Source organism: Liolophura sinensis, chromosome 6 (genome assembly GCF_032854445.1).
Source record: "Liolophura sinensis isolate JHLJ2023 chromosome 6, CUHK_Ljap_v2, whole genome shotgun sequence".
NCBI classification, from domain to species: Eukaryota; Metazoa; Mollusca; class Polyplacophora; order Chitonida; family Chitonidae; genus Liolophura; species Liolophura sinensis.
This window is the reverse complement of record NC_088300.1, coordinates 19,220,558-19,237,104: the sequence shown is the minus strand read 5'-3', so window position 1 is coordinate 19,237,104 and position 16,547 is coordinate 19,220,558.

Genomic DNA, 16,547 nt, shown 5'->3' with positions numbered 1-16,547 from the left:
TAAAACAATGCCAAAACAAGCCAATTTAGAGAATTTATACCTTGCATCGATTTATAACTTGATCTGAGAGGAGACACAAAGAATCTGCAGACAAAATTTGATCAAAACAGGCGGAAGGATGGACAGACGGACAAACTTAATCTGTATCATGTCCCAAAGCTTTTTCTCGAAAGCGTGGGGCAAGAAGAATGAAAAAGAAATCTATAAAAGTTTCATCAAAGAGACAAATGTTTGGCCAGGTTCTTTCGCAATTTTTTGCTTACACTATGGCGGTCAGTTTTTATGGGCGGAGGAAACCGGTGTGCCAGGTGTTAGCCACAGAACTTACGCAATTTACTGACGAACTTTCCCTTGCATATGTGACATAGATACGCACACCACATCGATGGAGTATAAGTGCTTATCAACGAACACAAGACTGTGCAATTGTTTAGATGAGCGCCGTCGACAAACAGCGAGAGTTCTCTGTCCAAGATCGGGTTTGAACCCGCACCTCTTGTGTCATAGAGATTCAAATGCAAGTGCCTCTAACCACTAAACCGTGACCCGCTCCTCCAACTTGACTAGATTAAATCGTAGAATTAAGACATTAAATGCTTCATATTTTTCTTACTCTTCTTCAAAATTTGACAAATTTGACTGTCTATTACAGAAGGCGAGTTCCTTGAGGGCCAGTGTCACCTTCGTCTTTTACTTTCTGTCTTTACACCTACCTTGAAATAATCGACACCTCAGAGATCGCTCGTACCTAAACCACTCTGAGTCGACTATTTCTGATCCAAACTTCTAATATCAATTGGAGCATTTGATGTAATGTTGATAGAACTCGTTTCAATCACCGACACACATGATGGACAATACATAAATAGGTCAGATGTCTGACATATGCATACATATTAGTATTTTCTTTTTAGATTTTCACTTCATCTGACGCTCAGTGACTAGTTTTGCATTTTTCAGGTCACTAGTTTTAAAACGCAGGCCGCAACTAGTCAATGGTGTGAAATGGCTGAGGACAACAAGGTGACATTCCCGGGATCGCTAGACCACACTGTCATACCAACGCCAAACAGCCGGGTGAACAATAGTCTGTGCTTGAGGGAACGGTAGGCCCGTGCATGAGGACATCGGGTAGTGTGTGAGATCAACGAGGGAAGTATGGGTGTTTACAAATAGGTGCACTTTTGAACTTCAAGTAACTTAGTTAACTTCCTTTTTGAGTTTCGATTTTTGTCATGCTGTTTGATTCAGTGGGAAACAATGGGGATGATGGAGTAAAAGTCCTACTATAACCCGCACTGATGATCATAGTTGTGTCTGGCTGGTAAAAACCCTAATGAAACACAGATCTGTTAGAGCTTTCAGCATGTCAGCAGTATAGTAACAGGTGTTCGCTAACTTTTTTGTTTTGATTCTGTGATCTTTTTGTAATCCGGCCATAATCGGATACGTTTTCCCCGCACAATGGCGACTCTCGTTTGTACTGAACGGACCATTGTTCTGACCAATGCATGTATAGGTCCCACGCACGTTGCCAGTTTTCTTGATACAAAACCTGCTGGCGTCCTCTCCGGCCGTACGTGAGAAGGTCTGTCCGCAACCTACGGGTGGTCGTGTGTTTCCTCCAGGGTCTTCCCAGTTTCCTCCCACCGAAATGCTGGCTGCCGTCGTATAAGTGAAATATGCTTGAGTATGGCGTAAAATATCAATCCAATAAACGCACTGGGCTTAAACAAATGTCGTGCATTTGATACTTTCTCACAGTCAGTGAAGGTTCTGAAAAACGTTCCAAGGATATGAATAGTACATGTTATAGCCTATCTCCAATCATTTACTTTATACGACTGATACACGTTTGGCCTCCTATACAACAAATAGCTGAGATGCAACCAAGAAATCTCATAACGTGATAATGGCAGCGTATATGCGTACCACAGCTTGGGATAAACAACGTGGTTATATTCTGAAGTATTATCTACCAATAACGAACATGGTAACTTCAGCAACGATGTTAGAGAGTAATGAAAGTTGGGAATTTTGTACGCATCTAGGTTCATGATTCATATTTTATAGACGTGTTTATCATCTTTGGAGTTGACAGGAACATTGGCCAACATGACCACTTGATCTATTCAGCTGACGTATGATTTCCGTTCAGAGGTAAATAACCGTTATTAACCCTTCTAAACGTCATTTCCGGTTGGAGACTGTTCCGGTCATACAGCGCGGAGGTGAAGGTCACATCAACAAAGATGAACGACGATCTACTGTCATTATGACAAATTTAAGAGACGCTTTTCTTTCAGTTTTTACCTTGAAAATATGATTGTTGCTTATGTTGCTGCAGCTTCAGATGTGAAGATCTACCAGTAATGGGTATTGTGATACCGAAAGCGTATCTCACCCGCTTGCGGTAAGATGCTAGCATCCCGCTAGCCTCCTGCAGGAGTCGAGTTATTACAGCAGGGGTCGTTAATGCGAGCGCTCTGGTTCACAAGCATGAATAATAGATAAATATAGAAACATAAAGCCGCGATCTTAACCTCATATTGCTGTCTATCAACGGACCAGATTTAGCAGTTCGCGGATATTGCTTGGGGAAAAGATGTAGAGGCGGCTTCCGATGGATGTGAAATGTACACAAAGAGGATAGCTGTAATACTGAAATAAAGACGGTTTACGCTAGCTCTAGTGTTTTGCGGACAACTTACTCTCGTATACAGCATCAGTGCTTTGTCAAATGAACCATATGGCGAAGGACATCTTGATAGGAATAGGTCAGACATGTGGGGAATTGTTTGTTAACACCTTTAAGGAACTTCTAAGACAACCGATGACAACGAAATGAGATACCGTTTTCAATAAGGAATGGAAGGGAAACGCCGTCATTAAAAGGAACACAAATAGATGATATCGGATATGTGTCAATAAAAATACTAGTTGGCTGCTTTTCTAAAATATACGGTCATCACGCAAGACCTTCATACTTTTTAACATAACAATTTTGTGGATAAACGAGAACACTGTGAAGTTGATGCCTTATTTGTTCACCACTCATGTTACCCTCAATTCTTAATCTTATGGAAGATACCCTGAAGCTAAAGTCGACTGTTCCCGGTTTTGATTTTTATTTATTTATTTGGGGTCATTGGAGAATTCCGGCACACGGATGGAAACATACTTACAATAGCTTCAAGGTCAAGGTCAGAGCCATGCCAAATATTCTATCGTGACCATACCAAGAGAATAACTGATTCAGTCTTCGTCAATGTAAATGATCAGTTAAATTCAATTCAGTTAAAATGCAACCTATATGTTTCACTTTAAAAGAAAAGAAAACAATGAATCCAATATTTATGTGCATAGATAAATTATCCCAAATAAAGTTTATTTACTGTTTATTTGATTGCTGTTCTACGCCATACTCAAGGACATTTACTGGAATGCGGCCGAGGGAAACTCATGACCATCCTCAAGTTGGTACCAGACTCACCCACGTACCACTGGAGAGAGAGCCAGCATGAAATAAACTTACGGCAATTGCACTGTTTGGAGACCCCTGTGGCATTGTGCTTCCCTGGCTACTCTACCATGCCCGGAGGCCCCACACAAACTTTGAAAAGCATTGTAAAGGCCAAAGAACATTTATTGGCTCTGAATTAAATAAGTTAATGTGTTCATGTATTATGGCGTGCAATGAACGTCCGTTGTTTCGCTTTTATGGTTTTACATCACCTAGGAAGGTGTTGCGGCGCGATGTGAGCTGTGACACTGACAGACAACATGTGGTCGACTGGTTGACATTGTGAAAGCGGTGTAATGCTCTACAAAACGGTATTTCAAATGCTATGTTCTCTCCTCGCCTGTGATGTTTGCAGGTGACAGGCAACTATGCTCATTGAAAATGGTAGTTTCATTTTCCGTGAAAGATCGCACTGCAACTACAACATATGGTAAATGTAATCAGTGCTATACAGTAATTACAGTTGACAGTAACGGCGGCCTGGCGCCTACATTCTTTGACATATATCAAAGGCGCGTACTAAGTGAAGGCCTCTTATGCAGATTTATGTTTGTTTTATTTGCAGTCAGTCGTGTGTTTCCGAGCTATATGTGATCACAACTATATGCGGGTTCAAGTCTTGTTCAACATGACCAACTTGGCTATATTTTTGAATCATTACGTCATTAAATTTTTATCTGTTTGTCACTCGTGACATCCATGGGGATATATATGAAAAAAGTCTCCGCACAGCACAGTCACCCTGGGGCGAAACACGAGATCCATTAGTCTTTGTTCCTGCTTACCAGGAAATTATCCATTTGTCCTCATACATGAAGCAAAGATAGGACAGGTTTGATGGATTTCAAATTCTGCTCAAACGCTAGTCAGGTATTTTCTGGATTTTTGTTTCTTTTTTCAAAATGATGAAAATTGATTTCAGAAATATTCTACTTTATTTGCAACAACAGTGTAGAGTCTGTTATGTTGTACATATAGGCGCCAAGTATACATACTCTTGAAAATGTGTTCTGTTACATTTTACCGACCCACCGACCGATCACAAACACACACACTGAACGGCTTATCAATAACGGATTATTTTATTTGCTCGCAAAATATCAAAAAAATGTCGCAATTTCGCAAAGATGTTAAATTCCAGAATCCTTTCCGATGTTAATATTTTTGTGCAGATTTGGGCCACAGGTTTGGTACTAATATGGATATAGATGGTAAAGAGAAACTAATTTGCTGGGGACGTGTCTTGAATATAGATGTAGAGGCTACATGGAGCATATACAATACCAAGCAGCATCACATAGATACATCAGACACGGGATGAGATTAAGCCCCGTTCTACCCGCAAGCTCAACTCTCCTTCATAATAAATAGCTTTATAATGGGTAGGTGGCCAAAACCAGAGCTAATAGAATTTGTCACTGCCAATGAATGGTGACGGAGACACAAGGCAATCAAAGTCTGATCGATACTCGATCGGCTCCTCCAAGGGGCTGTATATACTCACACTGGGATGTCCCCACTAAAGACATCGGCCGAATTAGATGACGGGTACCACAGCGAGGCATCGGACAAACAGTGTATGAGGCCATGTGTCTCAAGTGTGTCATATTGCAACACTTCAGTCGGGCCCCCACCCTTCCTAGTGAAATCAGCCCTATAAAGGTTCACGCGAATTAAGTCTCAAGGCCTTGCATGTGGGATTTTATACAGGTATATTAAACGATCGGTTGCTATGTAGGGCATCCAAATATATCTTTTTTGTGGTGGTTATATCGATTAGGTTTTCATCGAGAAAATATTTCATAAATATATTACTTGAATGTATTAATGCATAGCAATGGTGTATTCCCGTCTCCTTCATGACAAATGTGCGCTTCAGCGCAGAGGAGTGGTGGAGGCGAAATTTAACCTGAAGTAGTAGGAGATAATTACTTAATATTAGGGTGGAACAGGCTTCCGTGCAGCCGTGTATTAGCGCTGAGATTGAACAGTATTACAGTCCGGCTTAGGTTGACACTCAACTATACACAATCTCCAACAGCTTTGTCGACATGCTAGCAATCCATTAAGAGTGTACATGCTTTAGAAACAAGACCAGATAACGGGTAAATTTCCAATAACAGCCACTGGAGATGAGACTAAGACTGACAACCTCTGCAAGTAGCTGTATAACGTCTACAGAGATTACCGGCTGTAGTTTTAAAAAAAAGAAGTTAAAAAAACCCGCCCACATTACCAATAGTTGGTCTCATTGGGAAATCCCTATCGTATCACTTCCTTGAGAAAATTTGTTTCAGGTATGTGTTTGTTGGTAAGTTTATTCGCCAATGATTTGTTTGTTTAATTTATTGTTGTTTAACGCCATACGCCAAAAACATTTCCATTATACGGTGGCGACCAATTTTATGGGCGGGGTAAACCGGAATGACATGCAAAAGCCATATGCACACGCTGTTGGTGGAAGCCAAGTGGTCCTCAAACAAGGTTAAACTGCGCAATCACGAGTGTATATAGTCGACCGCTTATTGTCCCCAAGGCATAATGCTCGCCGCCGTCGTATGAGTGAAATATTCTTGAGTACTGAACAGTTGGTAATTACATGCTTCACATCAGATAGCTTCTAACTATAAACTTAAATATTCCTGAAATGTACGGCGTAAAACAGCAATGAAATAAATAAATAAATAGTAAGCAGTAGATAATTAATATGATCACTTGTGGATGCAGGACCCTTGGTCTGAACCGATGTTTTCTAAACACTTAGGCTAGCGAGAGTGCAAGAAGTGAAATAGAAATCCGATTGCTAATATTTAGCGTACATATATGCTGCCTTCGTTTTCTTTTTTTCTGCACTGGACATCCATATATTAGAACATCCAATATCTAAACACTAACATTCAGATCCCAGCAGTGCGTTATCTATGAAGTTCACGAAATTGTTCATGGAAACTGTCATAATGGCTAAGCCATCCTAGCCTTTTATCGTCGGTATTTTTTATTGGAGCATCTCGCTCAGTATGATGTCATTCAGCTGAGACAACATGAGTAAATAATACTTGTGTATGAATTTATCTTAATTCAAAATTCATACATTCTGGAGAATACATCGTGCGTGTAAATCTTCAATTTATGATTTTTATGTACTTTGATCGGCTATATAATTAAATCGGGATGTATATTTGATTTCGATTGTTAAAATAATTTTACCAACGACGCATGCGTTTTGTTTAGCCAAAGTTTCTTAACATTTCCTTTCAACTGATGATCATGTAAACTATACATGATGCCCGAAAAAGATTTCCAAAGAAGAGTGTAACATTTTTTAGGATGTCTATGCCACAATTTGTTAGTGTGAACAGGTTAAAATATTGCTCTTAGAATAGTAACAATTTACAGGTCCTAAAAAGTTTTGAATTCCCTTTCGAGACAAAGAAGTAGCTTTCAATTAACTATGTCTCATCCAATATTCCACGAATTCATGAGACTAATAGCATTTGTGAGATATTTTCAGCTACGAGTGATTATTCTACATTGGTTTTTTTTGTTGAAACTTTATTTCTTAGCTGGAAGTTTAACGCCATACCCAATAATTGTTGACGTATGAGATAGCGGCTAGTGTTATGGGTATAGAGGAAGCCAAAATGCCCTGGGAAAACCTTCCATCTTTAGCCAGGTACGTCACTTAGTTTACAAATGTACTTCAGTGAATTTTATAAAATGGCAAAGTGTTTATCCCTTTGGATACAAGCAAGGGTTAAGGTGGTTGACAGCGTCCATTTCTGAACACTTTTGAAGGTGACTCGGCGGAGGTGCGGTTTTGTTGAACATGGATCCGTGTGCTTCGCATGTTCCATGTGAATAGCACGGGCGCGGAGGGCGCAATTTTAATTAAACCGCGACCTTCGCGGCTTCCGCGTCTCCCGCGTGGTAACGATGGTCCGCGGGGTAGCTGAGGTCCCCATTCGGGAGGGCCGCTATCAGCCATCATAAAGGATGAATGATAAGACAAAAACCTAAATCTAAGCCATGGGCAGTTTCATATTTAACCTCTTCCAAAAGGGCCTGTCCATTTATAAGTCAATCAATAATTCCTTCCCACACCAACACACGTTTTATGTCGTATACCACATCTTGACATTTGCTGCCAATTCCGCTCTTTCATAATTGCTCGTCACACCAGGTAATGGCCATGTTATATTGTACTATGGAAGATTCTGGACAATGTTAGCTGTCAATGATTGTTCTACAAATGCTAACCCTGCAGCCAGGTATAAAGAGAGACTCTTAGCCTTTAGCAGACCCACACGCATACGCTACAAGGTTTATCGAAATCTTACAGCTGGCACATTGCAGTTGGCATCTCTTGTCTATCTTGTTCAAATCACGTGTCTATGGAAGTTAGAATTACTGCTACTTCAAATGGATTCAAGCAGAATAAATTTTTCAAAAGTCAAATCAGAGTGTACTGGACATATCGTTGCCTATCTCTGTCCTCTAAAGATTGCAATGCGCACGGTAAACCCAATGGCGGGTTCTTCCATTGACATTCAGAACTTAGAGGAAGCGAGAGAGCTTGTCTTCTGTACAACAACAGTGTGACATTTCTGGTGTCTTGCAGCCTACATTATACTTCACTGATGCAGCACTGGAAATATAACGGTATTTAACCTGTTGGGTTACAAGGTGACACGGCTATTGTATAACGGAATGCGATGTTAACCCAGAGGTATAATAACAAAAGAAAAATAATATAGATATCATATAATATATGAAATAATATAGATCGATGCAGAACATACACTTCTCTTCAAGCGTACATTTTTGTCACACTTAAGATTATCAGAATTGTCTGGGCTTAAATATTAATTGCAGCATGCTCTTAACGTACTTTGTAGTGTATCATACTAGTTTACAAGCAAATTGACACCCAATTCAACCGGCAAGAGCTGACTTTGAACGCACGACAATAAGCTCTGGCGATGTGCAGTATAGTTCTCAAACTTGGAGAAAAACAAGAAGACCCCTTTTGTTCATTACGTACAAATGTCCACAAGGCGTTTTGTAGTTAAAACTCATCGAGTCTGTTATGCGCGTCTTTTTTGATTTGCTCTATATATCGTGCAAAATTAGTATTAGAATAATAACGGTGTTGGGTTGCTTGGGTGGCCTAATGATTAGAGCGTCCGCCTCGAAGTCGGGAGACCACGGATCGTTTCATACCTAAGACTTTAAAAATAGTACCTGTTGCTGCTTTGCTTGGCGCTCAGCACTGAAAGCTTAGAGCAATGAAAGAGGACTAGTTGGCCCGGCGTCAGTATAATGTGACGGTGGGGTGTCATGCTTGGCGGTCTTTGGCAACAACACTTTGGCGGCATCGACTAGCCCTGCCATAAGAAGACAGTATGAATACCCACACGTAATGACTCCTCATCGTCATATGCCTGAAAATTGCTACGAGACGTAAAACCCCAAGCATATATGCATATATAAATAATGGTGTTTGTCATAAATGAAACAAACTGTACATAGAATTTACTCAAGGTTCATCCTGAAAAACACACTAGTAAGATCTCCGACAAAGCTGGTTCCGTGCTGAGCAAAGTAGGCCTGAACAGTGCCGAGTGGCTGAAATCTCCCGTAATTGAAGTTTCCATGTTGTTGCACAATAGAGAGATATACCGTAATAACCCGGTGCTGCCAAGCGACTATAATTGTATTATTACAGCTTGGGGAGTTTTGCACTGAGCTAAGCACATCACGTAACCTGACTTCTTCACTCGATTATATATACATGGAGGAGCTGCACACATCAGAAGAAATATTTTGTCCGAATACTGGAAATAGCAAATGATTAAATCAGCCAGTGTTGTTATACAATAAACCAAGTACTTATACCCAATACTTTCTGCATATATTATCATTAAAATAGTCGTATGGTCTAGGCTGCCGCAGTTCTGACAACAAGTTCGAATCCAGCCCGTGATGACTCGGCTGTAGCGTCACGTCAGGATATATTATTGGCGATGTACTGTGGTTTATCGCCAGCTTTGGACGTCGAGATGTTCGTAAGTACGCCGTAAAACACTACATACAAAGAAAGTAAATCTAAGAATAAGTCATAGAAATAAATATGAATAATGCACGGAGTGTGAAAACCAAAATGCAGGCCGTCAAATGAGTAGAGGTAACTCTTCTATATTTCGGAGCACAAATTATTTAATAGGAGAGATAAGATAATAGGAAGGAAGAAATTAATGACCAAGGTATTGCATTTGCCATATCAATTCTCTGACGCGACAGAGAAACAACAAAAGAGAAAACGTCGTTCTGAACTTAATTTAATCTATTACAGTATTAAAGCTGGACAAAACAAGGTAGCCGGGTGGAAATTACGGGTTTAGCTTTCAATTTGTAGTATTACAATGTAGTATTACAAATTTAATATAATGTTTACTTCAAATAGCCTGATATCTCGCTGAGAAGTAAGAGGTATGTGTTTGTTGAAATTCTCCTACAGGTGACGAAATTTGCTTAATGGCATTGGGTCTAACCGGTATGATGATGTAATTTCCCATACTCATATAGATAGCCCCGGGGAGAGCGCATCTCTCGAGATAAGGGCTCTGCTTCTCATATTAACAAGGTAAACACAATGCGTAACGCAGCCCAGTGACAACCTATCTGGTAGTTAGTACCTCGAAGCCCCAAAGACAGAATCTCAGGCTTAAATGTCAGCTTCCTGGCATCAAGGCTGTAGATAACTTCGATCGTTATAATTGCGGAAATTTATCCTTAACAATACATTTCTGCACTGACATGGTACCGTGCTGAGATATTTCGTTACATTGAGACATGCCATGGTGCTAGGACAATATTGTCTTGACACTATGTTGAGTCTTGAAGCGATGTCGAGAGATGGCACTATGTTGTGACATGGCACTATTCTGTTAGATGGTGTTGTTATGACACACCGTACTAAATTGATCTTGGTTGTTAAATATTAGACAAAAAGGACAAACAGTTTCATTTTCGTTGGTAATGATTATTGATGCGTTTGGAATTCTTTGTCTGCAGGCAATTTAATTATTGAAGAAAAGGCTTCTAATGAAGATATGACCAGCACTGGCAGTGAACAACGGCAGCTACGAAAAGTATTAGATTTTCAATTTGAAACTGAATGCACGGATCAGTAATTGGTAATCAAGGGAAGAGAACTCGTGGCTTGCGTCAAAGCCAGGTAATAGCCTGTTCAGCCGCTTACATTATGTAGAGAGACAAATCATGTGACATGTAGGACTGTGAAAAGACTAGGTGACAGCTCTTGGGGTCCGGCTGCATTCCGGTTATTCTAGTCACGACAAAACACGGCACAAGTCATGTGATGCCATTATTACCTCGTGTATGTTCGAGTACATGTATGTCGCTAAAATCTCGGAGCACAAGGATCAACCATGGCGTTTGTTGTTTTCAAGTACAAAGTTTAATATGTTAAACTGTCAGTATTGTTATTAACTCTCGCAGTGAAATTAATTGGCTAAAGCAATCAAAAAAAAGACTGTGTACTAATTGTTTATTGCCATGATTCACGCCGACTATATACCACCACAGTAAACACTGTTCCACCAGTGAAAGCGTGTACTGGAATTCAGATTGGTGTCCGACCAGTGAAGGCGAGTACTGGAATCCAGATTGGTGTCCCACCAGTGAAGATGAGTAGGCCCTTCTGGAATCCAGATTGGTGTCCCAACAGTGAAGGCGAGTACTGGAATTCAGATTGCTGGCTCACCAATGAAGGCGTGTACTGGAATCCAGATAGGCGTCTCACCAGTGACGGCGTCAACTGGAATCCAGATTGGGTTCCCACCAGTGAAGGCGTGTACTGGAATCCAGATTGGTGTTTCATCGGTGAAGGCGTGTACTGAAATCCAGGGCGGAGTGCCTCACCAGTGAAGACGTGTACTGGAATTCAAACTGGTGTCCCCAGTGAAGGCGTGTACTTAAATTCAGATTGATGTCCCACCAGTGAAGGCGTGTACTGGTACAGGTTGATGTCCCACCAAGGAAGGCGTGTACTGGTACAGGTTGATGTCCCACCAATGAAGGCGTGTTCTGGAATCCAGATTGGTTTCCCACCATTTATGACCTGTTCTAGAACAGAGAAGGCGTGTACTAGAATCCTGTATGGTGTAGCAATACTGGAGGCATGTACTGGAATCTAGATTTGTGTCCCGTCAGTAATGACATGTATTGGAATCCCGATTGTTGTCAAAACGGTAGGAACCCGTACTGGGATCCCGATTTTGTTTCCCAGCGTTGAGGACTTGTGCTGTAATGCAGATTATCCTTTCACCATTAAAGACGTGCATTGATATTCAGAACAATCGGTTCCTGGTTTACTTAACTCGAATTATGCCTGACCACCCTTTTATAGGTATTCTTGAGACTGTCGCGAATATCATAAAGAAATAAAATGTGCAAAATGTGGGTAAACAGCAAACATGGGATAGCAGCAGAAACAAAGTGTGTTATTTTAGCCTTTAGCCTATGTCTGTTTGTTAGACCTCGAAGTCTTTGACACCCAACCCACCATCACGTAGAGTGTTAAAGGACTGAGCTCATGGGTGTCAGAATAGCCCATTATTTCGGGTTTATGGCGGCATGATCTCAGAAGTTCATGATGAAAGTGCTGATTAGCGACACTGTCTTATAAATCGGCCAAAATCCTTTATACTTTTGTACTGGCTTTGGCAATCCTCAGAAGTAGATGATAGAAGCCTGTGTGTTAATACCGACAGTAATAACCTGTCGTACTGTCAAGTAACCCGCTCGTCATAAGCTGCTAATTACGCCAACCCATCTCTCTCTCTAGCCTGTATTTTTGTCATCTGCAAACCATAGACTTCGCGATTCAGGCGTCGTGAGAGCGATCTTTTTCCAAACTGGCATAAATGTGAGTGGAGCACATAAAGCTGTGGCATCTGCAATCATCCGCAAATCATAGCCTTTGCGATGACGTGGTAAAAGCGATCTTTTTCCAGGTTGGTATAAGTAAGAGTGGTGCATATTAAACTCTGACTAAGCAAATCTTAATCGGTGTGTACTAATGGCGAATGTCAACAGGGAAGCTATAATTCCAGGAATCTTCACAAATTTTCTTCACGATCTCATTTGTATTGGGTGAAGAAAACAAAGAGCCTGGAGTAAACCACCGACATCTTGGAAGTTCCTGACGAACATTGTCATATGTGATGTCCAGATGTGCACACCATATTGATGGCGGAAATGTGGCCTTCAGCCAATATGGGCGTCATTGACACCTGAATGGCATAATAGCCCCAAGAAAATTGAAAGCGCGAGAATATACAAGTTTTTTGTCCAAGGCCGGAATTGAGCTCAACCTTTCGTTGTCTTAAAGATTCAAAGCCTATTATCTTTACCACGTCTCGGCGACCCGCTGCTGTTTTATAATTGAATTAGCACCATTTTCTGAAATGTCTCTTCATTTTAATTAGATTTAACTGATATCTATGTCTGAAAATGTTCTTGAAAGTTAGGTCAAAATTTATGCATTTCCTAAATGTTAAAGCGATTAAAGTATAAATCTTATCTAAATGTGCAGTTGTATAGCGTTGTCAAAGTGGTACAACCGGACACAGGTCTTCCATGTGGACGGAAGACTTTAAAAATTAGTTACAGGAGTATTGTGTAAGACGCTGCACAGAGCAATGGAACCTATAACTAATCATCTTGTTCAATTTTCTGGTCGTGAGGCAACAAAAATGGAGAAAGAGAACCCGGATTGCTCCAGGTGAATCACCGATCTTCTTGTGAGGTACTGAAGGACTGTTCCCACGTCTGACGTACAGGCTAAAGCTCCATGCTGCTTGTAAATGTTCAGAGAACGTAGGATGTAGCAACGTACCACAAGCGCCGTCGATACCATGCGTTGTCGCAAATGCCCCACAAAGTATTAACAAAAGCTGAACTCTATTTTACTCACTCGACTTTTAATTTACTTTCACCTTGTTCTTATTGTTGTATTGCACTAGAGACTCTGCAGTTTAATATTTTTGAAATTTACATAATGGCATGACGTCTGGCAATATGATGGTGTAATTTCCCATAGTTACTCAGACAGCCCCAGGAAGAGGGTACATCTCTCAAGATAAGGGCTCTACTTCACATATTAAAAAAGTAAACACGCCGCGTAACGCAGCACAATGATAACCGATCCGGTCGTTACTGCCTTGAAGGCTCACACACAGAATCTCAGGCTTAAATGTCAACTTCCTGGCATGAAGGTTGCAGATGACCTTACGTTCTCACGGCTGACTGAAGACTGCTTACTGCGATACCTCCAGAATGTTATACTTCACAGTTCATTTCACTCACATGGCACTGTGCTGAGATATAGTGAGGCATGACGTTGTGTTGAATCAAACCCATTTTCGAAACATAACACAAGGCTGAGATATGTATGCAGATATATGTATTTTTAGAGTTTTGCGTCGTACTTAGCAATATTTTCGTCATGACGACGAGAAGTCATTAGGTATCTGAACATTTGCTGCTTCTTCTTGTAGTAGGGCACTCCATGCCGCATTAGTGGCGCCGCCACTGAAGTATCATGCCGAGGGCACCAGACATGACACCCCACACAGTCACATTATACTTATATTGTGCCAACCAGTCCTGTTTCCATGTTCTAACCTTTCAGTGCTGAGCGCCAAGCGAAGCAGCAATAAGTATTATTTTTAAAGCCTTCGGCATGACCCCACCAGGCTTTGATCCCGAGCCTCCCTGATTTGGGCTGTGATATGAGACAATGTCGAGATATGGCGCTATATTGAAACATGAGATGCACTATTCTGGCCTATGGTACTTTTATAACAGGTAGCACTATATTGAAATCCGGCACTATTCTTGTTAATGTTGTTATGACACATGGTACGATGCCGAGATATGGGACTATTCTGGCATGTGGTACTATGCCGAAACATGATACCATATAGAGATACAACACTATTCTAAGGCATAGCTATATGCCAATACAAGGCACTACATTTAGGCTGAAACCTAGCACTTAACACATGAATCTTAGATGAAGGAAAAAATACACAGAAAAAAAACAAGAGTCAGAAAAATACATTATTTTGTCAAACTGCCGCCAGCTGAACAGCGAGTTCTCTGTAACTCAGTTATATCCCTGGCATCAGCCGAAGAATATCATGTAGGACTGTAAAGAGATAAGGTGACCGCTCGGAGGAGTCCGGCAGCAATAGATCCGTTTCCGGCCAATCCAGTCACGACAGAATATGACAAAAGGCACCTGATGCCATTATTACCTAGTATATGTTATATGTCGCTATAAAATCTCGGGACCCAATGCTCGCCTATAGCATCACGGCGTCAATGGAGGTTGTTGTTTTCAAGTTAAGCTTTCATTGGGATGAACTTAGAATTGTAGTGAATCCATAGTCAAAGCCAAATGGCTGAAGCCTGTACAATAGCCCCGTAAAGGCCGCGTTCTCTGTATTTATTACCTGAGGATGCCACAATTCACGTGGAAATATAGTAGACTGTACCATCACACTAAGCACTGCGTTCTTTTTAACTGACAGGGGAGGTCATCCAGCATTATTATTTGTGCCGTGCTTTTTGTGTGCAAGCCTATTGTTTCACGCAAGGTTGTAGATGACCTTTCGATCTCACGGCTGATTGAAGATGGCTGACCGCCATAATTCCGGAAAATTACCCTTAACAGTTCATTTCTGCAATGACATGGTACTGTGCTGACATATTTCGTTATAGGGCTGAAACATTTTTGTCTTGACACTATGTTGAACCTTATATGGTGTTCTGATGTGACACATAGTATTATTCTCAGACATAGTATTATGATAAGACTTTTCTCAACATTTATGCTGAAACCTGGCGGTGTGTTGAGCCATTCGAGTCAGAAATGAATCTTATTTAAGAAAAAAACACAAAAATGAAACGGTAATTAAAAGGATACACTTGTTAGATTTCGTGTAAATTGATACTGTTTGCTACTGTTGATACTGTCGGCTTCTAAAAATTTACACACTCAAAAGCCATTATGTCGTAAGTATACCGACCAAATTTCAATTTCAAAAAGAGTCAAAATGTTCTGGACATTTCAAAATAATACTCTACCTTGTTTTACCTGAAAAGGTGATGAATTCCTTGTCCGCCGCAGAGAAAACCATCTTGATTCAGCAAAACTTGTGCCTATCTGGCAGAAGGGTTTCTCTGACACCAGACGATTTTTCCAGAGGACACTTGATTGACGCGTGTCACACACGTGCAGCGCACGCTCTACTCATGACACCTGAAAACATCATGAAAACAATCGCAGACTTGTCTAGAGACTCATTTCCCAGGGAAGCACATAGTAGTTCAATCAATGCAATGCTTGTTTATGACCAGTTCGAATAAAGCGCTACTGAGAGTGGTGTACCATGAGTGAAGGCGTCTACTGGAATCCAGAGTGGTATTCCAGGACAACAGGCATGTACTGGAATCCAGATCGGTGTCCCATCAGTGGAGGTGTGTACTGGAATCCAGATCGTTGTCTTACCAGTGAAGTTGTGTGCTGTAATCCAAACTGGTGACTCACCAGTGGAGGCGTGCACTGGAATCCAGAGTGGTGTTCCAGGACGACAGGCATGTACTGGAATCCAGATCGGTGTCCCATCAGTGGAGGCGTGTGCTGTAATCGAGATTGATGACTCACCGGTGGAGGCGTGTACTGGAATTTTGATTGCCCTCCAAAACTTGATAACCAGTACTACATTCCAGGCTGGTCTAAAGATGATAATCGAATTCACATTGGTGTTTCACTAGTAAAGACATCTGCAGAAATCCAAATTGATGTTCTACCAGATGTCCTGGACTGGAATCCAGATTGATGTCCTGCGTGTAATGACGTGGACTGGAATCCAGATTGATGTCCTATCAGTAATGGCATGGACTGGAATCCAGACTGATGTCCTACCAGTAA